The sequence below is a fragment of the Psittacula echo genome, assembly GCF_963264785.1.
Source record: "Psittacula echo genome assembly, chromosome: 3".
In the NCBI taxonomy this organism is placed as follows: Eukaryota; Metazoa; Chordata; class Aves; order Psittaciformes; family Psittacidae; genus Psittacula; species Psittacula echo.
In genome coordinates this window covers 371,375-396,019 of record NC_137736.1, presented here as the reverse complement: position 1 = coordinate 396,019, position 24,645 = coordinate 371,375, and positions in this window count along the sequence as shown.

Sequence of the window (24,645 nt, the reverse complement as noted above, 5' to 3'; positions counted from 1 at the left end):
GCTGCACCCCCGCAAAACCTCTAGCTGAGACAGTAATACAAGAAGAGAGCCGACTTCTCAAGCAGGCTGAAATTTCAGCCACTGCTGTTCTCCCACACATCTGAACTCCCTTCTCCCATTTATTTTTTCATTCCTCTCTCAAAGTGCCATGACAAGTTAGCTCTTTGTGGTTAGTGCTTCAATTACTCCCTCACAACACTTGAACTGCTGAGCCCTCCCAACAAAATGAGAATAATGCATAACGTTCATCATCTGCTGTGGTGCGTCTGTTTTCCCCCCTCACGGGTTTGCAACATGAGTGGAGAGGCACAAGCACTGATAGCTGAACAAATCCCACGCCACCAAGGAGGCGAGGCACAGCAGCATACCCTGCTCAAACACTGCAGCCTGCTTTTCTGTGTTCGGGGGTCTTTGTCCCAGCAAGTGGCTATGGAGGGCTCAGCCCCACTTGAGAAGCAAGACTGCAAAGGAGCCCTGAGGTACAGGGGTGCCCAGCACAGCAAAAGGGGATTCCCCCTTCCTTGGTCCTTCCCAGAAGTATTACTCTTCATACCACCCACATTAATAGCCACTTCCAGATGCAGTGACAAAGGCACAGAAGGGGAAGGGTCAGACATTTCCAGCCTGAGCAGCCTTTAGCAACATTAGCATCTGAAATCAACACTACTTAGCTTCTGTCTGTCAAGGCTTGAACTGGACTGTTTCTTATTAAAAAATCAAGAAACACCAACAGATATGCATAACATCACATAGAATTTTATGTATATGTTGTTACTCATTCTTACAAAGCCTATTTCTCTACCAGAATGCCCTGTTATTATTGACTGCCTGACTCCAGCACTAGGAATCACATTTACCTGCAGCCCAAGAAGCATCAGTCACTTTGCCATAAATACCCTCACAATCGAGTCTTACAATGGCTGAAATTGTTGCTCAATTAATTGCCATCTAGTTCCTGCCAAATTGCCTGCAATAGTTCTTCCTTTGGCATGGAAGGAAAGAATACGGCCTTTTAAAGTGCTCTGAGGTCACATTAGCCTTGCACACGCTCCATTACCCGTGACCTTGTCTGGAAGTTTGTATCAGATGTTTGCCTTGGGCAGCTATACTCCTCTACCCATGCTTAGAGGCACCAGGCTTGACACTAAAGGGAGTCCCTGTTAGGAGATGTGGGGCAACCAGGAGAAAAGGGTCAGAGACCCTTGAAGAGCTGACCTTGAGCTCCCAGCAGGGACTTGCCTTGAGGGACCAATGCAGCCAAAGGAGAAAGAGGCCAATGCTTGAAGAACAAGAAGAAGCTGCCAGAGGGCTGAGCAGAAGCAAGGGTGTCCATTTGAGGGGGAGAAGCATTCCAGGTGTGGAGATGCACTTAGGTCCCTGCCTCTTCACCTGAGGAGCGGAACCAAGGGGAAAAAAGGTGGTTTACTTCACATGCTACCATGGTCACATGGAGGTTGCTCCGTTATGAGAGTTTTGGGAGGATCAGCAGGAGAAGACGCAGTGTATTTTCCATGGAAACACATGAAAGATTTCCTTCCTTTCCCTTTATAAGCAAATGTAGAAAAAGAAAAAAAGAAAAGATTCAAGTGCAGAGGAAGGTGACTACCCTTTCCACCTGGAGAGCAAGTGCTCACTTTTTGCCAAGAGAATGAAGGAGAGAAACAACTCCACATACCCTAGAAACCAGAAAGCGTGTGTTCATCTTCTCCAAGCACAAAACAGCGTGATCTGGGGTTACTCTGCAGCTTACCCGGGAATGCCCAGTGGAATCAAACCTTCTGAAGACAAGCAAGAAATTCATTAAGTATGCAAAGAATATGGGGAACCTTTGTTGAAAACTACCCCAAAAATCGTGGCTGCCATCATGGGTTATGGAAGATTCTGAGTAGGAAGCTGCTCTATTATACTTTACTGTGAGAGCTTTTCACCATTAACTTGCTTTGCTGGAAAATAAAGAGCAGAACACGCAAAACAGCCTGTGAAGGCATGAACGCTGTGAAATTTTTTTACAACTTTTCCCAAGGACCATTTCAGTCAAGTCTGGAATGGCGTTCAACTTGGAAGCGAAATCTCCCGTTTAAAAATTAAAAAACTGAACACAGAAAAGTACTGGTTTGATATTTTTACAATCCAATGTAGCAAATGAGCCATTGCTCACATTGCAAATTTGCTGAAAAATATTTTTAACAGGTCTTTTCAAACAGATTCTTTCCAAAATATTGACACTTTAAAAAACTTTTATAAGGTGCTGGGGTTTTTGTTTGTTTCTTTTTACCTAGCTCACTAAGGCCTACATGGTTTGTGATTTATGGCTTTTTTGGATGCAGTCCGCCACAGATTCCAGTAATGATTTTCAATTAATTGCATAACTCCAATACTCCTGGTTGTAAAAAATGGCACAAATATAAAGGAAATGTCCCCTAATACATTGCATTCTACTTGCATTCTAGGGGGGAAAAGAAAAAAGAAAATCAGAGGCCTGTGTTGCAAACTCCACCTTTCTCTAAGTGAGTTCTTGATAGGTTTGAGAATCTACAAAGGATATCTTCTCATTTCTTCAGAGGTCCTCCACTATTCATCATTTAGCAGGAATATCTGAATTCTATGAATTCAGGGTTCTCACACCCTCCTAGAAAGCAACTTCTGCTCCTTTTCAGACACAAACTGCTCTCTATTGTTTCAATTTCAGACACACAAATTTCCCTCTTACTGCACTGCCTACAGTATTTTCCACAGGTGATATGTATACGAAAAAAAATAACGACAGACTGAAAAATGGCGTGAAGGTGGCACAGAATAAATTTAATTCAGTATGAAAACATAAAATGCAAAGAGGTTCTAATCTGAGTAATTATTGTAACTGACTAAAATTCTCTATTTTTGTAAATGTAAGTGCTGCTTTATGTAGTGTGTTATTTTAGTGCTATTTCTAGTGTGGCCCACCAGCACAAACATAGGGATCGCCATACTGATTGATCTAAATATAGTACCTTGTAGGTGACAGTGACAGGTACCAGGTGCCTATTATTAAACTGCAAATGATGAAACAGTGAATCTGTCTGGAAACCTGAGCAGGCTCCTGCTGCCATGGGGTTTGAATGGAGCCAGATTGCCTTGGGGTGGTAAGTGTAGTCCTCCTGACCCCCCCCAGGACCTTAACCTTCAAAACGGAAAGGGGGAACCAGGGCAGCAAGGCAGAGAATCCATGGTGCTGTCTGCTTCAGCCTTCTGAATATGTGAATATCCCTATTCTATATGTGAATATTCCTATATTCCAGCCTATGTGAATAGCTCCAAGAGTGGCAAGAAATCGACTTTACTACCCTGAAACAGTGGTTCTCACGGCTATTTACTACAACTTAGAAAGTCAGCACAGCGTTCAATTATTTCCCTGCTCCTTCAGAAAGTTAAAGAGGTAAGACAGAAGGTGAGAAACACATAAAGACAAAACATTACCAGGATTTTCACAATCTGCTGGGAGCAAAGCATCTCTATATGGCCCCATTCACAGTAGCATTATCTGTCTTTCCCTCCCAGCTCACCCACTGACTTAAAGCAATTTCAGTTGTAATGAATGCTTAAATCCAAATATCATCCAAGACTCTGCATACAAATATTTGTTTTATGCCTTTTTTGCAAGGTGGCATCCTTTTCAGCCTCACTGGAAAGAAGCCCAGCCAGAACCTTAATGGGTATCAGCAGAGCCTGCATTACCCTATTTTAAACATTTGTACAATGCACACTAGCATCACAGGTAGTTTTGATGCCTCAGTGAAGCACAGCTCTGATGGAGATGGAGCTTACACCCCCTGTTTCATTTCTGGGGATGGACTGAGGTGTCCAGCAAGTTCCCTATACCACCTGGAAGTTCAGACATGTTTTCAATTTCAATGCCCCTGTTTGCCTTTTCTCCTACAGGAGAATAAAATAGCCCTCAGGTTTTGGGTTAGTTTTCATTTGTTACTTTACCCTCTTCCCCATCCAGCTTTAATAACCTCCTCTAAAAGATTAAACAGTCTTAAAGCCAGAAGCATAGAAGCTTTTTCCACACCTTTGAATATTTCCTCATCCCATGGAAACCCAGAGCATGCTGCAGAGCATTGGCCCAGCTTGTCACAGGGTGGAGGTATAACTCATGCTGCTCGAAGACAAGGAGAAAGAGCACAAGAATTACATTGATGGATTCTCTCCCTAATTGTTCATTAAGATAATGAGAACAAGCTATCAGAAGGATTTCTGAAAGAAGCATATTTGACGGAAGGACCCCAGAGAGGGAGCAAGGAGGTCTGAAAGCAAGAAATTTGGAGATTAGGGAAAGAGGCAGCGCAGGAGACAGTGCTCAGAGGGTGCCAGAAGCAGGGAGAGAGACAAGCCGCCTGCCTGCCCAGCCACCCGCTGAGGTCAGCGGGGAGGGAGGCCTCCAAGGAAGGCTTTTCTCATCAGTTTTTCGTTGAAAGAGCCTGAGGAAACCCATCCACCGGGTCAGACATCACACACCATGGCTGTGAGCACTCCTCTTCCCCGCACAAGATCCCCATCAGTGCACAGGCAGGAGGAGGAGGGAGAGAGAGGGGCATCGCTGGTAGGGGATGCAGCTGCCCTTCAAACGAGGACATCGATGGCAGTGGGAGGAGGTGGGAAGGCAGCTGGAGGGGAGTAAAGGTCGGTGCTGGGTAAGCGTCTCGATCCACCTCATCACAGCTTCCTCTTGCTGCTCCCAACCCTCATTCAATTAAAACCCCGCTGCTTGACAGGACTTCAGCAGAGATAAATCAAAGGCAGCGGCTGCAAACACCAAGCAGAGCTTGCCAGCTGTGACAGCTCGGCAAAGGAGGGTGACTGCAGGGTGCAGGGAGCATGGTAGCTTGCCCCAAGCCCAACACACACTCACACAAACCCTCCAGCAGCCGCCCCGTACCTTCAGTCAGCTGAACACCACAACCCTCATCCTAGCCGTGCTCTCGCCCACCTTTCCCAAATGCCTTCAGCCAGAAGCATCTCTCAGCAGCAGGCTGTCCTCTCTGCCCCTGCTTCCCCGGCATCCGTGTAGGGACCAGGGAGGGGTCTCCCTCAACCTCCACGGGCAAGCAGGTATTTAATGAAAGACTACAGCGGATGGCAGTGCTCAGCTCTCATCACCTCTCAGGCTCCCCGTAGGCAGAGCTCTGCTTGTGCAAAATCTGTTGGCAAGCACAGCAGCACCTGTATGAGCTCCTCCTGACCCTCCGAGTGAGACCACCACGTGAGAGCACATATTACAGGCTGCTCATAGGGGGAGGAGGAAAAAGGCAGCTCCCTCATCCTCCTCGGTACAGCAGCTACCCAGGGAGCAGGATGGGCCTGGCTCAAGCCTCCTCTGCAGAGCACACACAGAGCCTGGCCAAGGTACTTCATTATTTGGATGCACCTGCCGCTCAGCCGAGGCCCCGGAAGCCAGATGAGATGGCAGCAGACCATGTAGTGACCTGTCACAGCAGTATGGCTGCTTGCCCCACACATTTCACTCGGAGACAAATGAAGAATCGACACCGGACATGTTTTCACACTGTCAGCTCTACCAAGTTTTAGTGCATGTCTCTGGCTGGGTTTGAGCTAAAAACCTTCTCCAGGGGCTTTTGGAAATCCAGGCTCAAGCTTCATGGCTGAGACATGGTGGTCATGCTCACCTCCTTATCTACCTAGACTGTATAGTGCAATGAAGGGTTTGATGCTTTGGCTACCATCAAGCAATATTGCCCTTTGAAACTATTCAGACCTGCAGTAAATCCTCAGACATGACAGCACCTTCCAATTCTTCTGGAAATGAAATATTAAAGGAGGCTCTGAGATACTCATGTGAAGTTTCCAGTAAAGGAAACTGGAAGAAAAAGAGCTGTAGGTGGAAGGATGAAGGGACCTGGGGAGACTAAAAGGAAGAAAAAAGGAAAAAGCATGTCAAGAGGATAGCATGAATGTTGCTGAGAACAGAAGGAGCAAATAAAAAGAGAGATAAAAGAAAGGAGCAGAAGAGTGCTAAGCCAAGGAAAGCCCCAGAGCAAGTCTCAGTAACATGTTAAAGAAAAAGGACACCAATCAACAAATGCATTTTGTAACATATATAGCAAAAGAAAGAGACAAGAAAATTAGGAAAAACACAATATAAAAGTGAAGGAAAACACAGGAAAGGGAAGCGAGGCAAATGTGAGTCAAAATTCATGAGGCAAGAGGCAGTTGGAAGAGATAACACAAAAGGAGGTCTAGAGTTTCTGCTAAAGCTAAAAGCAGAACCTTAAATGAAAAGGAGGAACCTATTTCACTGCAAAGTGGTGTATAAGCAGTGCTGAGCTCTTCTTTGAGATTTACTACTTCACTTGAGAACACTGGTGATTTCGGGTGAGAGATGTTTTCCCTGTGCACTTGCAGAAGAGCATGGTGTCACAGCTGACAGGCAGGATGCCAGGTACCATAGCAGGGCAGCACTCACTCTGTTGCTTCTTGCCCCAGTCACATACAAGCCTGCCAGTGTTTCTGAACAAGCAACCGAGTAAAGGGCAAAATCATTTTGTCCCTCATCTGAAACTCCTGGTTTTCAATTTTGAGGCAACAAGCTCAGTTCATACTGATGACCTACATTTCCCCAGTAACACCAGATTATTACCAGGACCTACATGAGATCCATTTCAGGTGTATTCTTACCTCTACCCTTATATTGAGGGTCATTATGTTTGCATTATGGCAAGTCTGAAACACTTCCATTGTCCTTTTTCCACATCTCTGAGGGAAAAGAACAGAAAATTCTTCAAGCATTTTCTGACAAAAATGCTTGCTGTCAACAGCGCTAGAGTTTCTCAAGGATCTCCACAGCAAAATTCACCTACAGTTTATTCTCCCTGCTAGTCCTCAGCTCTCCTTGGCCACTTTAACCAGCTGGAGGAAACACCGTAGACAGGTGTGCGTGTGAGAAGTTTCTTTACCACAACCCACCAATTAGGAAGGAGGTAATCTCCTGCTTTTCTTCTAGTCATGCATATAGTCTTAAGGACCAAATGAAGACACAACACACCACCCATGCCTTACATCCTTGCCAGACCAGGAAGGAGTCATCTGCAATTCCTCTTCTGTTAGCAATGATGCCTCTCGCTTAAAGGCCAGGTGAAAACCCCAGCTGTGAGAGAAGAGCACCATTTCTTTCCCATCCCCGACAAAGAGAATAACCCTGCCTAACCAAGAAATGCTTCCAGAAATAAGTATATTCCACAATACAAAAGAAAGAACTGAAGAAGGGGAACGGTCACCTGTGAAAGAGAGGCACTAGCAAGCTGGAGATGCCCAAAGGTAAAAGGGCACTTTGAAGGACCACAAGAAATAATTAAAAAGGAAGAGAAACATGCACCTGGTGAGAGTATAGAGCAGAGATTATCAGATGCAAAGAATAGTCACATATATAGCTATGATTAATTGTGAGAATAAGTGGTTATTTTCCCATCTAGAATGCAGAAGTGAAGTGATGTGTAAAAATGACATTAATCTCCCTCGATTGGTACATTATTTCCACTGAATTCTACCTGTCATTTCAAGTTGCTTTCAATATATTTTATTGTATATTTTTTCGCATTTTCAGTACTCTATTGCCAAAGATTCTGAATCATCAAAATTAATCAGCAGCCTGGACCATAGCCAGGTACAACAAATAAGGAAGCAGGCACTTTTGATATTCTCCCAATCCTAGATGGATGTGTAACTCACATTTATCGGTATGGGAGGATCTGGGGCTGCTCAGAGAAGAAAAAAAGCAGAAGGAAAAAATAACACCGTGTGCATTGTTGCAAGAAACCAATAGGCACTGTCAATGAACAAATGGCTACTGCTTCTGTTTCAAAGCATTTGTTTGACTCGTCGTTTGGAGATCAGAAGAGTAGAGAGCCCAGGACACACTCCTCTCAGACTGGGTAAATCACCAGGAACTGCATCAGATGCAATGACATTACACCAGCGTAACTGAGCGAGGTCTCTGAGGGTTACTGAAAGTACCTGGGCTCCATACATAAAACCTACTCTGAAGGCCTGACTGCAGATTCAAAGCTACTCCTTTAACAGAGGAAAAGTAAGAAATATTTTTGCTTAATTACCCCTGAAGGACAGCCTGATGTGATGGAAAAAAGCTTCCTCCTAATAAAAGTAAATTACCTACCCTACCCCTGCTGCCTGTCGTAGAGTGCTGTTATTTAGCACACTGGAAACTAACTGGGTAGAGGATTCCCTGTTAAATGACACTGCCTGTGCTAACTTCTCACCACCACTGATAAGCACAACAATGGGAGGTTAATGCTGATGGGAAGGAGAGAAGACCTGAAGCAGAGGCACAGCAATTCCCACCAGCCATGAGACAGCCAAGAAGCTTCAGTAGAAGGAGAAGCAACTTTTTTGGAAAGCTTTTCTCCTCCAACTCGCCTTTGTCCAACAATTCTAGAGAAGTTTGTGGTGGCAGCAGCTGAGCTAGCCTGGAGTTTGAGCTGCGCTCTCCTCCCTATGCAGGTACCAGTGGGGCTCCTTTTCTGCATGCTTCTGCATTGAAACAAGATTAAAAATTATGTTAAGAGAGGAAGTCTCCTGCCAGCCACTATCCCCCGGCTCAGAGAAAGGCTGCAACAACCAACGCTGTGACAGGAATTTCACGCTGAGCAGCAGTACCAATAGGACACTATCATTTTTCCATGCTTTTTAAAGTGATGTAGAGATGTCAGCGTCTACGGGACTTAAAGGACCCATTACAGCAAAGCTCTTTGACAAATAAATAAAACATGAAGGTAGCTACTTTCCAGAGAGACCAGTGGAAAAGGATAGGGGGAAGACTAGGAGCAGGAACACTGTTTTCATTATGGATTTTGAATGTTTGAAAACCTGCCTCCGAAGGTAGCTTAGTTATTAGCAGCAGCTTATGTTTATGAGGGTATGTTTGCACTGCTCCACTGCACTGGCTAATTGACGGACTTCCCTATTTGCCAGTGAGGAAACCAGGAATCGGCTTTCTTGCTGATATACCCCATGCCCTGGCTACTATTTAAGAGCCATCTCCATTCAGCTGCACACATTCTGTACATATATACTTACACAGTAAGTGTATTTACAAACACTGCAAATATTTGGCATCTTAGAAAAGCTCTGATAGAGGCTTCTGTTTTCTCAGAGTATTTAGCATAAATGTGTTAGGTAGGAAGCAGAATTGAGTAAACCTGTTTGCTCTAAAAATAATTGAAAATGTTACTCGGAGAGATGCATTTGCTTCACATATAATCCTAGGCTATTATCTATACTACCTGTTGCAGGTTGGACAAATTTAAAGATTATGAGATCTTGTTATTTATGCTGTGTTTACTACTGTGGACCCAAGGCACTTCTAAAAGCAATTTCTCCCAAACCCAAAACTGCAAAGCAGGAATCCTGCCATTTGTTAGCTGCGAGCAGCAGTGTGCTGGTGCATACTGTGTTCCTCCTCTTGAAAACTTTTCCCACTGACTTCTGAGAAAGAACAGACAAGTGGCTTCTGCTTTTTGTTTCAAAAAGGGAAGCCAGGAGGAGCCAATACAATTATTTTTGGCTTCTGCACACAGGGTTTGCTGCCAGATAAAAACAAAGTTGTTTGTGTTCTTTAGAAAAGTCTTTAAAAACCCATTCTGAAAAATTTCTGTCAGAATGCATGATCTTTATTGGTAACTGATGCAAACTGAGCTCCTAAAAAACAGGAAGGAGTCTTGGGTTTACCTTTTTCTCCTACTGGGAATAACATTTTCAGCATTATGAGTGAGGATACAAGCCAAAACACTGCATGCTTCAGAGCAGTATTCTACTAATCATCTCCACTTGGGCATCATCAGATCTGAGTATAGACCTTTCTGTTCACTTGAATGGGGATTGGATCAGCCCTTCTACTGCTGTGATTCAGGAAAGCACTTAAGCACCTGCTAAACTCCACTAGACAGAGACAGACCTCTGCCAGAGCTGATCGGATCAGGAAGAGAAACAGTAAGTAAAAGCATTCATGGAATTAGGGAGACATTATTTGCTTTGTGATGGCCACTTCAGAAACACTTCCCCTGTCTTCAGAGCTGCCCCACCCTCCCCCTTGCTGTCCCATTGAGCAAGACTGGTGTTTCCAGCCTCCCTTCCTTCCCACGGGGCTGTGGCTCTCCAAAAGAAGCTGCAGAAAGAGTTAACTTTTTTTCCATACATAAACAGTGCACTGTGCACTATGATATTGCTAAACCTGCATTCTAGCTAATTAGTCAATAGAGCCTCTATAGAAGATTGTGAAGGTAGACTTCTACACTGGGTCAGCCCTGGAGAAAGAAAACACCTGTGCATAGATACTTATGCAGATATGGGCTTGTTTAGCATCTATCCTGCATTGAAATGTATTCTCTCCCCTCTTCTGCCTCCAGCACTGGGTCCCGTAATTAGGCCAGTAAGCCTGTTCCTTGTACCAATGAGCTTATGTCACTGACCTCTTGAAGCAGATGTGAGGAACGTGTCCCACGATGTGGCATTTGCAACACGTGTTTGTTCTCATATCCTCAGTGGACCTCCTGGCATGGTCCCACTATACACCTCAAATGACTCCAAGCGGCTGAGAATCTCCTTCAAAAGGCAGACAACAGCTTCCCCAGCCAAGGCGAAACTTCAGGAGGGATGGGCACTTCATATAATGCCATCCAAGTCCTTTGCTGTTATGCACGTGGGATGAACTGTAAAGTGAGAGAGGCCAGAGAAACAGCTGAGCAGGCAGGGTTAGACTTTTCCTCTGTTCTTCATCTTCAATATATACATTTCTATATTCAGCCATCATTTTAACACACCTTTAGGAGAGGCAGGCCTGTGACCAGAGAAGCCGCAGAGGAAGTGTTAGATCAAATATTCACATACACACACAGACTGATTTCAACAGAGGATTCAATTTTCTCAGAGGGAGGCGGCCTTTGCTGAAGTACATTTTTCTAGCAATTAATTTGGGGAAAAAGCCTTCTGTCAAACACTGCATTCAAACAGAACTGCAAGTTTTCCTTAGAAAGAAAAGCCTCCCTTTGAAATAAACTGTGGTAGCCTAGGAAGCTTAGGCTTTAGTAACCCACTTCAGTAACTGGAAAACTGTTAGATCCATCATTTTCAGCCCTTGTGCAACTTTCCAGTTGTCTGAGAGTGAGTGCCAGCAAAGAATTTCCCTTTGCACCACTTACTGTCAGCTTGACTTTTTGTTTCAAATTGATTCTCCAGGGCCCCCAGCAACCTGATCTGGCTTAGAAGCTGGCCCTGATTGGAGCCAGAGTTTGGACAAGGCCAACCTAAATTATTCTGCAACTGTAAAATGCAGATGAAGAGTAATCACTGCAGTCACAGAACTACTGAATCAGGATTGCTCCCTCAGTGGCTGATGTGAGAAAAGGGGACCAGCCTAACTTCAGACTTCTTGAAAATTAAAGGACACAGAATGGGATAGCAGAGAATCTACAACTCCCAAAATCCAAATTTTTCGCATGAAACCCATCACAGAATATTTTATTCTCTCCGTTTTGATGTGTAGGAAGTAGTAGTGCATTTCCACTGCGAATCATAACCCTCTTTCCTGACAGTCAATAGGAAATGCTCACATCTGCAATTCCCATTCAAGCTCAGTGGGATAACTCGTGTTCCAGTACAAGAATAAGCTTAAATGCTTTGCTGAGTAAAACTCCAAGCACTGTCCCATCCTATCTGTAGCTATGAGCAGTCCTCCCACAAGTATTCATTCTTTGCTACATCATATAGAAAGGTTCAAAAGCATGTAAAAAAGTTACCATTTTCTATTAAACTCTGTAGTGCTTTTCTGTAAGGCTAGTAAATTCAGTTTATTGAGTGGTATGACTGCCTGAGCATTTTTGGTGTGCTATAATGCATAAGAGATACTGTATTTTCTAGTACATTTCAATCTTCAAAAATTTTTTAAAGACTGGAATGCTTGCAATTTAGTTTTAGGAATGTATTAGCACATATACTATAGAGAAAATACGTCCATATTCAGCTAGCATTATAATAATTTCTGTTATCGCAAAGGAATCTATTCTGCTGGCGTTAAAAATGTACAAGATGGACTGTTTTCACCACAATTATCATTACTGTTAAGCCTTTAAAAAGCCTGAGCCCATTACAATTTGATGACAGTTAATGAGAGAATAAATTTTGTGATTAAAATCCTAAACATTAGAAGAAAAAAATCCGGGATGACATTGTTTGCAGAGAAACACCAGGTTCAGAGCTCTAAAATAGGATTTTAAATAATTTAAAATGTTATATTTCCTTAATAAATTAACAATGCATGCCTAAGTAGACTTTTCAGGATGCAGTGGAGGATTACTGCAGGAAGGTCAAGTTTCACTAAGAGTTTGTGTATGATGAGGTTGTTCATGTAGGCTTGGAATCAACGTTTAAGGGCTCCAATGTAATATCTGAACAGCTACAGTGCACAAGCAGTCCACAACGAAAATGCCGATAGTTTAGGAGAGGAAACTATTAGGCAGCCAAAGGTTGAAATCCATAATGATGCAGTAGGCTTTTGTACAGAGGGTTAATTAAGCAGCATGCTGTAAGACTAACAGCATTCAGATCAGCTGCCATAAACTCAGAATTTGCAACAGCACATCTGACAGTGTTCATAAAGTTATACTAATATGCAAGAACAGATGTGGGGGTCCGTCATGGTAACGATACTACAGATCAGTCTTCCACTGACTGTAAGCTACATACATCTCAGGAAAGCATGAATACATCTTCAAAATTGAAAACTTTAGACTCTGCTTATATTGTGGTAGATTTTGTTTTCAATGATATATTAAATACCAAGATTAAAAAAAATGCATATAAAAGCTATCAGCAATGAAAAGGACAGCAATATTTGTGGAGTATGTCAGCACACAAAACAGCATCGTCTAGCACTAAGGGAAGTCCCTGACAGATAAGGTTTGACATACCCAATTATTTTGTCAAAACTTGAAAACGTGTGCTACAGGCTTTAAGTGTCCCAGCTCCTACCAATGCTGAGCAAACCAGTGGGTATCTAACCACAGGAAGACAAAAGAAGAAAGGCTAATTGAGCAGTTTGGTTCCAGCTTCAGAAGCAAATCTCTTTGTTATCGCATCCACGTGCAGCTGGCAGATCTGTGGAAGACTCAACTTTGCAACCATGACACAAGTGGCATTTCAGGAGCATTTTGTCTGAGGGCTCAGAGAGGCACACAGAGCAGCATTATGCCTCTAGACATGAACTAATCACTTGAATACATATGTAACATCCAAGTGAACCAATTCTACAAGAATTCTACTGAAAAATAAGGCAGACAAGGTCTTTCATACTTGGAGGTCAGTTTCATGGGGAATTCCTCATAGCCTTAAATGACTACAATTGCATGAAGGCTGGGTGAGTGCCACCAGTGCAATCCTTGCTCCACACTTCACAGCTTCTGCACCTGCCCTCCACTGTGGGATAAACACGTCAGTGCCTGTTTGCAAAGGGTGACTTCCATCTAGGGATAGCTAGCTCTACACACTCACTGTAATCATGGAAAAACAGAGTCCTTCTGGGATGATTTGCAGAAGAAACCTAGTATGATTGATCAGTCACCCCTGGAAGAGTCAAAATATTTCACTGGCATAGAATAGATCTTCCTAAAATTATCCTTTGTCAGGCTCCAGCATGTAACAGGTTTAAACTTAAACAAGGAAAGTTAGATATAAGGAAGAAGTTCTTAATTGTGAGGGTAGTGAAGCACTGGAATAGGTTGCCCAAAGAAGTGGTAAATGCTCCATCCCTGGCAGTGTTCAAGGCCAGGTTGGACAGAGCCTTGGGCAACATGGTTTAGTGGGAGGTGTCCCTGCCAATGGGACTAGATGATCTTAAGGTCCTTTACAACCTTTCCAACCCTAACCATTCTATGATTCTATGTATTTTAAACCACACCTAGCCAAACACAGGGTGGAACAGTACCTTGGGCCAAGTGAAGTATTTTAACTTCAGCTGCCCATGGGCAGTCTTTATCCCCTCTACTTCCCCTCTTTAGTGCTTTTTTAGCACTCCTGCTGGGAAATGAAGGTCACTCCAGGTGCATATGGATGAAAATTACATGGAATATTAGCATGAATTTGGCTAAAGGAAAGACTTCATAAAAACTCCCCTGAGGGCTCAGGTAACCCCCACCACATTTATTAGGAGTTTCTTGCACACCAGTGTTAGAGATAAGCAGTCCACAGCAGTGGATATGTTGTCTTTTCCCTTGATTTCATTTTTTGTGTATTTTGAATTTACTTTTTTGTATGCATGGAGATTATAGACAACATGAATAATGTCAGGGCAGAGGTGATTCATTTTTATGACACTTTTTCAGCAATGCCATATGAGATATGAGCAATACTGTGTCAGTTGCTTTGGCTCATATATTTGCATCCAATCGTCAATGAGTAAAATGAAATCTCACAGCTGCCAACATTCAATTTCTGAGGCTCTCAGGATTTTCATCATACATCCACAACAGACAGAAAGTAACTCCCAGGTGACTTTTGCTTTAAAGTTACAACACCATATCTATTTTTAAGAATAAAATATGGAACTAGGATCATTTTCAGTAAGTCACTCATGATACTGCATCCTATATGCCATTATACAATTACATTGGATGCACTTAATAAAAAGTTTATATTTATGCCAAAAATGCCAAGTAAACACATTTATTTGCTGTGTATTGGTCTAAATTGATTGCAGTTAACACAGCACTCTTTCTTCTGAAGGCATCTCAGGATAGACTGCCAAGTTATACTGGCAGATACATATTACAGGCTTTCTAATACTCATGTTCTAAAGCATAGCAGATCAGCAGTCAGGAAGAAGTTTCCTGCTTATATGTAACTTAAGAGGTCTTATTCAACAGATCACAAGTAGGAATTTTAGCTCATAGCTGATCTTAAGGTAAAGAAAGTTATCAAAACACTGTTGGATCTAGACTTTCAGGCTTCAGAAATTCTGTCCTCTCTTTCTTAACCCACTGTATGTAATTTAAAGACTCTTGAACAGCTCACTTAGAGGAGGCTGGGCAAAAGGTGCCTGATCCAGATCTCAATGAAGTCAAAAAGATTTGTAATGACTTGGATGTACCTGGACCCAAAACCATGGAGGTGCCATATAGTCTGTGTCTGCGTTAGCAAGTTCACTGAGAAGCAGATCTGTAGTGACAAATTTGGTGCTAACACTTAATACCTTTTGGGGGTAAAGGGCTTAGTGCAAACTATTTGCAGTCTGGTCCTAAGGACTGAATGCCAATAGCCTCTGCTGTGCTGCTGAAGTGACAGTCCTGGTTTGTATTCACCTGCAAAGTGCTTGCAGTACACTAGGCAGATCAGAGCATGGTAAGTGAGGATGGACAGCTTCACTTCAGAAGCAAACTTCTCATCAAGCCTAAAATGCTTGATGAGGCATCTCTACACTTATCAGTAGGATTATATTTCTTGAAATTCTGTTAAGTATAGAGGCAGTAGCTGCAGTCCCACAGTCTTGAACATGAATATTTAGTCATGACACCATGAAGCATCTATGGCATTGTCATTATTTGGCTTATAAAATAGCAGGCTTTTTCAGATTAAGGGTTCTAAATGATGTTGAGATAGATAGACTAGGTCAAAAGTCTACCTAATACAGACCTTAACCTGTGTAGCAGCCGACATGAGGAGCTTCCGAATCATCATTTAAATTACCCTAACCTAAAGTGCATAGCAGCAATTTATCCCAGTTAGACCTACATGGGCAGATGACAGCAACTACACAATTCAAGCCCCTTCCTATAGCCTCCTTCATAGTAGAAAACTAAACAATCAAACAGTTCACGAAGAATTACTGTGTTGCCAGAAATAGCAAGTGCAAACCTTCTTAAGTGAAAGACCTGCAGTCTTGAGGGCAGTCTTTTTGGCTGCTATGGCATGAAAACTGTGAACTGCTGAGTGGTTTGTTTGGGACCCTACCTACTGCAGACATTGCCATTGGTACAGACTCTAAACACAAAAGAAAGCTATTGCTGTTCTTTCCTGGAACTAAGAAGATAATGTTAATCTCCTGTGTAACATGCTTTCTGTTATCAGTGCTCAAGGTAAAACAGCACATGGCAGTCTGCCATGGCACCAATTGCATACAGATATATATAAATATAAAAATGTAAAATAAAGATTTTTGTCAGTCTCACCTTAAAATAAAGGTGAGTCCACATTCTTCTCAACATTTATCATATTACATGAAAACTTCTCCCCATCAGCAACATATCTTCAAAAGATTTAAAAGGTTTTACAAGTATGTCTCCCAGGGAGTTTTGTACAGCCTCATTGACAATATCCCACATTTCTAAAACACTGTGTCTACACAACCAAGCTCTGAACCCTAAGCTTACTCACAGAGAGCCTGCCAACATACTTCATGGGCATTCATCCTCAGTTGAGATGAGAAATCCCCAAAATACTGATAGCTTCCTAAAGTACAAGTTTGCCATAAATCTTCGCACAAATGTTCCCAATTTGCTTCTGTCAGTGTAGGGCAAGCTGCCTTCACTGGGGTACCCTTAAACATACCCCTGAGTAGGGGCGAGGGGGAACCAAGAAAACTAACCTCCTGCCTTCACACTGCAAGGGTGTTCCCAGAGGCACTGCAGGCAGGCAGCATTTTGCAAAGCCACCTTCTGCCACCTGGTAGCTACTTCTTGCCAGGGGAAGATGCAGTGACACATTACAGGTGATCACCTCCATTTCCCTCATTTCCAGTGCAAAGCTTTGGTCTACATCTATGAAGGTGTGGGACTTGCACCCTGGCCTAACTGTTGTTTTACCTGGCAGCTGTTCCGGGCTCTGGGCACAGCACATGTACATGTGTGTGGCTGCACAGCATGGTAAGGTGCTTTTCCTGTCTTGAAGTCTCATTGAAGTGACTGCACTGATCTCCTTCTAGCCACAGATTTCTCTGGGAGCCTAACAACCACAGGCAGCCTAAAAAGTCTCCCTGTGTCATCAAAACAGCGAGGTGCCGAGGGAGGAAAAAGTATGCAATTCATTTGTTACTGGATGCAAATGATTGGTTTTCTGCAGCACTGCCTCTTCTGTGTCCTTGCAGGTTTCAGACCCATTTAACTTCACCTTGATCATTCAGAGAACCCATGTTTCATGCAAAGAACTCCCAATGGGTCTCCACTTCATCCTGTCAGGATAGTGCCCCATGGAAGTTAGTCTTGCCTTTTATTTCACAATAAAACTATAATATGGTTTTGTTTTACTGTAAAAAGACACTGACGCAGATACTATCAGCCTGAAATTCTGTACCTTAAAGCCTGAATACTGGAAGGTACAAGTCTGTCCCCTGCCAGTATTTTTGGTTTTACAATAACCTTCTACTTTGTTCCTTCTTTGTTTTGCAATAAAATATGTTGCCCACTGCTGAGATAAAGATCTACACAAACATTGAAGGAAACTGCTTTTACATAAATTGTCAAACAAACAAAGGACAAACAATGCTTGTCTCTAAGGTATCACAAGACATGAGAACAGGCAAATAAAATTGCAGCCTTAAGCGTGAGGTTTTCACTAACCCTACCTCTTCCATTCCTGCTTTGAAGGTGCCCTTCATGTGAAACAGCAAGGACTATTGATGGAGAACTGGGTTCCATTTCACCTTCACCTGCAGGGGCCTAGCATTCACCCTGTGCCATTAGGTCAGGGTATCAGCCACATTTCTTGCAATATATGATCTAGGACAAATACATTCACAGAGACCTTGCCTATGTAAGGTAACTGTGGAAAACTCCGCTAGGCCTGCAGTTCAGTATTATTACAATAAACCCTGGCTCCTCACCTGGCCACAAAGAAACCATCCTCAAGATGAAAGTAAAAGGGGTTTAGGTTGAGGTTTCTTTTTGGTCTCCTCCATGTTGTAACCATTCTCACAACCTTGCCCTTTGCCTCTCTGAATAGAAATGAGGGCTCATCAGCTAGTAATTGTCATAAATATGAGCTGGTGGCATTATGAACTATTGAAAATGTTAGGAAATATTTAGACTTTGTCACTGTGAGCACTGCATAGTGTCAAAGGTGACCTCTGCTTTGGAGGGGGTCTCGCTTAAGGTGCTAATTGGCATTTATTGAATATTTGTGACTTCAGTCTATAGAGTCTGATCTCTGACTTGCATTTCAGACAACTTCACTGTGTCAGTTAAAATATGTAAATACCCTTCCAACATTAACACATCTCAGATGCCCTTGTATTATACAGTTATCCATTTCATCACTTTTGACCAAGTCTTTTGGAAGCAATTATCTTCTTATCAAAGATTTCTCAAGCATCTATGGAAATTAAAGTTTTATACAGGAAGAAAAATAACAGGAATGGTTTGTAAGGGAAAGTTCATATATTTCTTAAAGGCTTACATCTTTTGAATCAAGTATCTTGGAAAGGATAAAGATTCAGAAAAAGCTTGCTACACTGTGTGTGTGGGGAAACCACACACAAACCACCTATCGAACTTGTAAAGACTCAACAATCTTCGGTAATAAATCTTGGCTGTCTACATACTTGTCTTTGTTAATTCATGTGGAAAGTATTCTAACAGAACTCAAATGATACACTCAATCCAAATCTTAGTAGTGTTTATACCAAGCAAGGACACAATCACATACCTGATTTTATGGCTCTGTGCAGTATACAGTTTTGCCACTAATTCATTGACTTTTCATTCATCTGGGACCCAAGGCAGCCCACAATAAATGTTGAATTCTGTCTGTGTTCTCCAGCTTCAGAACAAAATCCGTTTTTTATTCACTTCAGCCAAGTTCTGGCTCTTTTTTAATTGAAGGTACTCCACTGCAAAAATAAGTAATATATTACCAGCATTAAGTTCTTCTCCATTGCACTGCACTACTGCAGGCAGCACTGTGGGGGGAGAAACACAGTTCTGGCACCTGGAGTACATGTGCAGGAGGCATGTGTTAAACATCTTGGGAAATTACAAAGAACTGAGAAATGTCCTAACATGGGTGAGAAACAAGCAAAGAGCATAGCAAAGAATAACAGTGCCAGCTAGTTTCTGGTGTAGATATGAAGTTGTAGAAGATGCATAAAAGCTAGCAGGAGAGAATGCATTTGTTATTAAAAGCCTGCCAACCACACAGCATTTCCAAACAGAAGAATGGCGACCTTTGCTCATGTATTTTATTGTATTCTGATGGGCTTGGTCAATGCCCATGCTGACAAAGATGGATTGTTAGGAGTATGAATGTACGGATACAGCAAGTGAATGAGGAAATGTAGTTGTCAAGACTCTGTAAAAGGGACATCCTTAAAAGAGATAGAAATGTTTATCTATGAGAGAGGCATCATAAAAGGAATAGAGAAGAAAAGCAAAGCCATAAGAGAAGCAGACCTGTGTTCAAGTATCTTATCTAAGGAAAAAAGCACACAGAGGGAAATCAGGAAAAACAGGATGCAAGCAGGACTACACAGTACTTCTTCAGGAAGGAAGAAGTAGGTTATCAAGTGCTACTTAATGATGCCAGGGAAAAGCTTCAATCATACTATTACAAAAGGAGGATGCTGCTTGAGAAAGAGACACAATACTTATAATTGTTACTGTAAAGGATGCAAATCAACAAAATTTTCTTGTATAAACTTTTTACTGCATGGATTTAAGAATTAATGAAACTGAGTGCAGACGAGCTACTGGCAGGGATGGCTAAAAGGAAAGATGCTGCTGTACCCAGAATATCAGGCAGTGAATGGTGCCAGTGATGCCAGTGAAAAAAATCTAAGATCCAAATGAGAGAGTAAGGATTGCCCATTTCTTGCCTTCTACATTCTAATGCCTTTGTTTCACAAACTGTTTAGCTATGGATATGTCAGAAACAAATTCTTGCTTCTTTCTCTGGTCATCCAATCCCCTGCTGAAGTTTGGAGTCCCCAGACTACAATGTTTGCTCTGTACTGCTTCAAGCATGAAAATAATTTTCCCTGCAGGGAGATATCAATCATCTGAAAAACCTGCATCAACAGCAACAAAAGCTTCAAAACCATCATTAATGTTTCTTTTTCCCTTGAATTGGATTCCCCATTCCAATTTCTTAGACTGCACATGGCAGAAGACACATTCCTTACAATGGCTGACCACAAACTTATGTATCTTAATGTTGACCTTTCTCAAATGCTTCTACCTACTTTTTATACACCTATAATAAACCCCCCATGAGAAGCCATTCAGAGTACTTTGCAAAATGAAGCTGTGTTACCCAATCAACAATCTTTTGGAAAAGTTAAGTGGGGGCTAAAAAAAAAAAAAAAAGAAAAGGAAAGTAACAAAATCAATGGATTGCACTATTTGAGACACAAAAACTTGAAAACTCAGAGTCTTGAGTTGGATCATTGGCTGGTTGAGATGGAAAGATGGTACTGGAGAGAAGCTTTGCCTCTAGTCGTCCTGTCTGGAAAAGGAGGTGATCTAAAGCTATTGATAAAGTTTGTTACCTACTTTACTTGGAAGTTTCCACCTGCATTACAGCAGGAAGATGGCTCACAATTCATACCTGTTCTACTAGTAACCTCTTAAATACTTTTCAATTGGATGGTCACAACCTCCACTAAACCCGCTTTTTAATACATGTGATCTAGCACAGTAAAACCAAAATATACCTAAAAAAAACAAAAACCCATGGAAATGCCAAATAGTTCTTATTGTGCAATTACATTCATTCACAGTTTAACTTTCTGAAAGCATTATTATGATTTATAAGATTGAGCAACACTGGCACCTACTGAGCACAAAAAGCTGAAAGGTACAACATGCTTACCTATAGGAGAACATTACTTGCTGAAGTTTGAACTTATTTTAAGTATTTATGCACTTGTTCCCCTTCGGTTTATGATTTAAAGTTCTGACACATCCTCAGAGGAGGCTGCTCTTTGCGTATTTTTTTGCTGGCTAAGATGGTAGTCTGTTTGAACTTTTTATTTTGAAGAATCAGAAACTGGAACATAAAACGGGGAGACACTGACAACGCCCCAGCCTTCAGCTTCAGATTAGATCACACAGTTCCTGATGCCTACAGCTTCATGGTCTGTGATGATAATGTTTGGGGATGAGCTTTGCCTGTGTCAACAAGTTTGTGGGCTTTAATACCTTTGGAACATTTCTTCTCTGTGAAATAAGGATGCATTTAGGCTCTGCCTTTGTGCACCAATAACAGTGCACCAAAACAGTGGCCTCTCCCATCCCTATCAACTGGGATGCTTAGAAATATATGGCTGGAGCAGACTTTGCGAAATCAAGTCTGTCACCTGCTATTGCAGGCAGCTGTGTCATAATCACACTCATAAATGTACCAAGATCCATCTAACAAACCAACAGACGTCTTTATTATTTCTCTCTGGAGGCTTGCTTGAAAGCCTGTTTCATCCCAATATTTCATGGGGGATATGTGATACACTGTGGGCTATTTCTTTCTGTCATGCCTTTTTTTTTTTTTGTAAGTGGTTGAAGAATGCTGCCTGGTTTTTATCATATGTGAGCTCCAAGTGTGCTCATTCATTCTCAGGACAGTCCTGCACTTCTCATTGATCAAATTTTTCCATTCCTTATGGACTTTCTGCATATCCTAGATATCCATTGAAGTGCTTATTCATTCAGTTACATCTGTGGCTCTTTCGAAGACGTTTTCCCTTTGCTCAAGATGCAATTTCTGTCTAACATGTTTCTGTATCCTTGCTTCAAAATTCTCAGCCTGTTACACACTCATATAATAATGCCTTTATATTTCAAAAGATAACTGATTAGCTTTAGCCATGGGTTTGGTAATTTTTTCAGTGATTTTAAACTGCAATAACTTGGGTTAAAACTGTTTTCCACATGCAACTTGATCTGTAGGCTACAGCCCATCTGAGCCCTATTAGTGTTTGGGATGGTGGTGGCTTTTTTTTGTTTATTTTCTCTGTTGTATATATGGGGAGATAGGCCCCCATATAACATTTTCAGTAGAATATCTAGCCTAACACATTGTCTCCAAGGATATCTCTCCTTTTGCTGTTTCTTGACTCTAACTACTAACATGACATCAAAATTACTTTATTATTTTTTTTCTTTTTCAGACCTGACAGAAAACTGTTTATCTTCAGAAAGACTGAAAGAAAGACTGAAAGGTAGAATAATATCTTAGCTGCAGAATTAAGCTGAGGTCATGTGTAACTCTGTTCCTTTGCTCAAGTCTCCACTGATGTAAAAAAAAAAAAAAAAAGAAAATCCAATGTCTAGTGTTTTTAATTTCCATGGAATTGCTGTGCATTGCTTAAAACTCTACAGCTTCTCTTTGAAGAGAGACCTTACCTCTAATACCAGAACAACCAACTATGCCTTTTCTAGATGCTCCCAAAGGCATGACTGATTCTGTAAAGTGCCTCAAAACAGGTTTTTTCTGGAGTTATCCTCAGCCTTTCTAAAATCTTTCTATACTTCATCCACCCCCTGTTCAGCAAAACAACTTGCAATATAAGGAGATGCGGGTGTGCTCGTACACCTTCTAAATGTATTCCTTCAGAACAACTGGCGTATCAGGTATAGTCTCTTGTCTATGAATCCCATTTTTATGACATACATTAATAACTCTCATATTGAGAAACCCCTGTTTTTTCAGAATACTATCATTATACATCTTACAATGAAAAATCTGAGGAGAAAAACATCCTCTAATATTAACCAGGACTGTTAAATTGGAAGATGCTGCTGAGGACACAGAAGGAATCTAGTCCAATCTCCAGTCAACCCTTGACACAAAAAAGGTCCTTGTAGCAACTCAGAAAGCCCATGGATAAGGACAAAGAGGTGCAAAAGCACTCTATGGAGATTATGAAAGGACTAACAACCTTGCCTCTTATTTGAAAGAGTGCAACAAAATCTTTCTGCTCTTGTTGTGGCCCTTCACATGTTCTTAATGATTATTTCTAATGCCCTTGACAAAAATAGCTTTCATGAGCCCTTTGCTGGGTTTTTCAGCTCAAAATAAGAACTGCTTTTCTAGTCTGCAAGATAAACACATTTTTTACAAAAAGCTGCAATAAGCAACTATAAAATTATTAGCTTGGTGTCTCATCCTGAAATTTTGAACAGTTGTGTTACTGTCTGTACCCTTGCATTTTGTTTCTATTTATAGTTTAGACACAATTTTCACTGATATTTTAACCTGCTTTTAAAAAAAACCTAAAAAGCAAGAATAAGTGATAATAATAGGTGGTCCTATTCTTTGTTTGTTTGTTTGTTTGTTTTTAAGGTACCTAATAAATTTCTGCCATTTTCATGTCTTGGGATCTATGCTTTTAAGTATGAAGACTATGCTTTCAGATTTAAGAGACTAAATAAAGGAAACCGAACAGTGGTGCTATGACAGCTCCCCATACCTCAGTTGTTCAAAGAACATTCATTAAAAATTCATGACAGAAAAGTATCGATCACCATCCTCAGAAACAGACATATGAGTAGCATCTGAACAAAGTGCAAAATGAATGCTGCTGGCCCCTGGCATCTATTGATACCCAAAACAAAGCCATGAAGTCTCACAGCCAAATAATCACAAGGCTGGTTTTGATTTAAAGTGTTAAATGATGGACTAAACCGAACTTCTGAGGGAAGACTAATCATTTCCTTAGCTCTCTGTTATACTTCAGAAATGTCTGTAATATAATATGCTGTCTAATACATTATAAAACTGAAAAGTGCAAGCAAAAATGTATTATAGGTGTTTGGCTCCAAACACTGAATTAATGCAGCTCTATGATAAATCAAAGTGTACCGAGATCATGCAATCTATGTCATTGCCCTAGCATTTTCTGTAAAATGTTTTGCACACATACACATTTTATAAACTGCTTGTAAATAATACAGGCATTTAAAAATATTACTAAACTCCAAAAAGATGAACAGTAGGTTATAAAGACAAGCACATATTGCATTATAGAGGTCAGAGTCTGATAGACAGACATGTTCAGTCAAAAAAGAGAAATGAAAATTCATCTCAGTAATATTTCTCTATCATATCACCTAGCAGAAAAAGGAAGGCTGTACATGATAGTCTAAGAAGCTCATTTCACTCTTGTCACCTACAATTTCATGGCCTGATCCCTTCTTTATTGGATAAACTTTGCGTATAAACACCAGAAAACACAGAAGTCTGGAAAGAATATAAACCCCCAGGTATCAGAGCATAAACAACCTCTTAAGTAGCACAGGAAGGAACCTTCCTCACCAGCAAGTCATTTTGTAAGCACCTACATCTTGCCTCTCATGGGGAAACATCTGGTGCCAAAAAGAGGATAATTCCATTTTCCTCTAGTTAAAGCTTTCACACCTGAGGAAAAAAGCTAGCACTGAACACAGATGGCAACTTACATTTTTCTCTTGGTAAAGTGTGAAGTTGTGAGGATTATAAAGTTCAGCCCACCTACCTGTGCTGCTTGCTTTGGCCAAAAAATGGCCAGGGTAACCCAGCAGTAGAAATCCAAATTGAAGATAATAATCTTTTGTTCTGACAGGAGTCGGCACCTTTCCTACTTATCCAGGACTGCCTTCTTCAGGTTGGCCATGAAGGTCT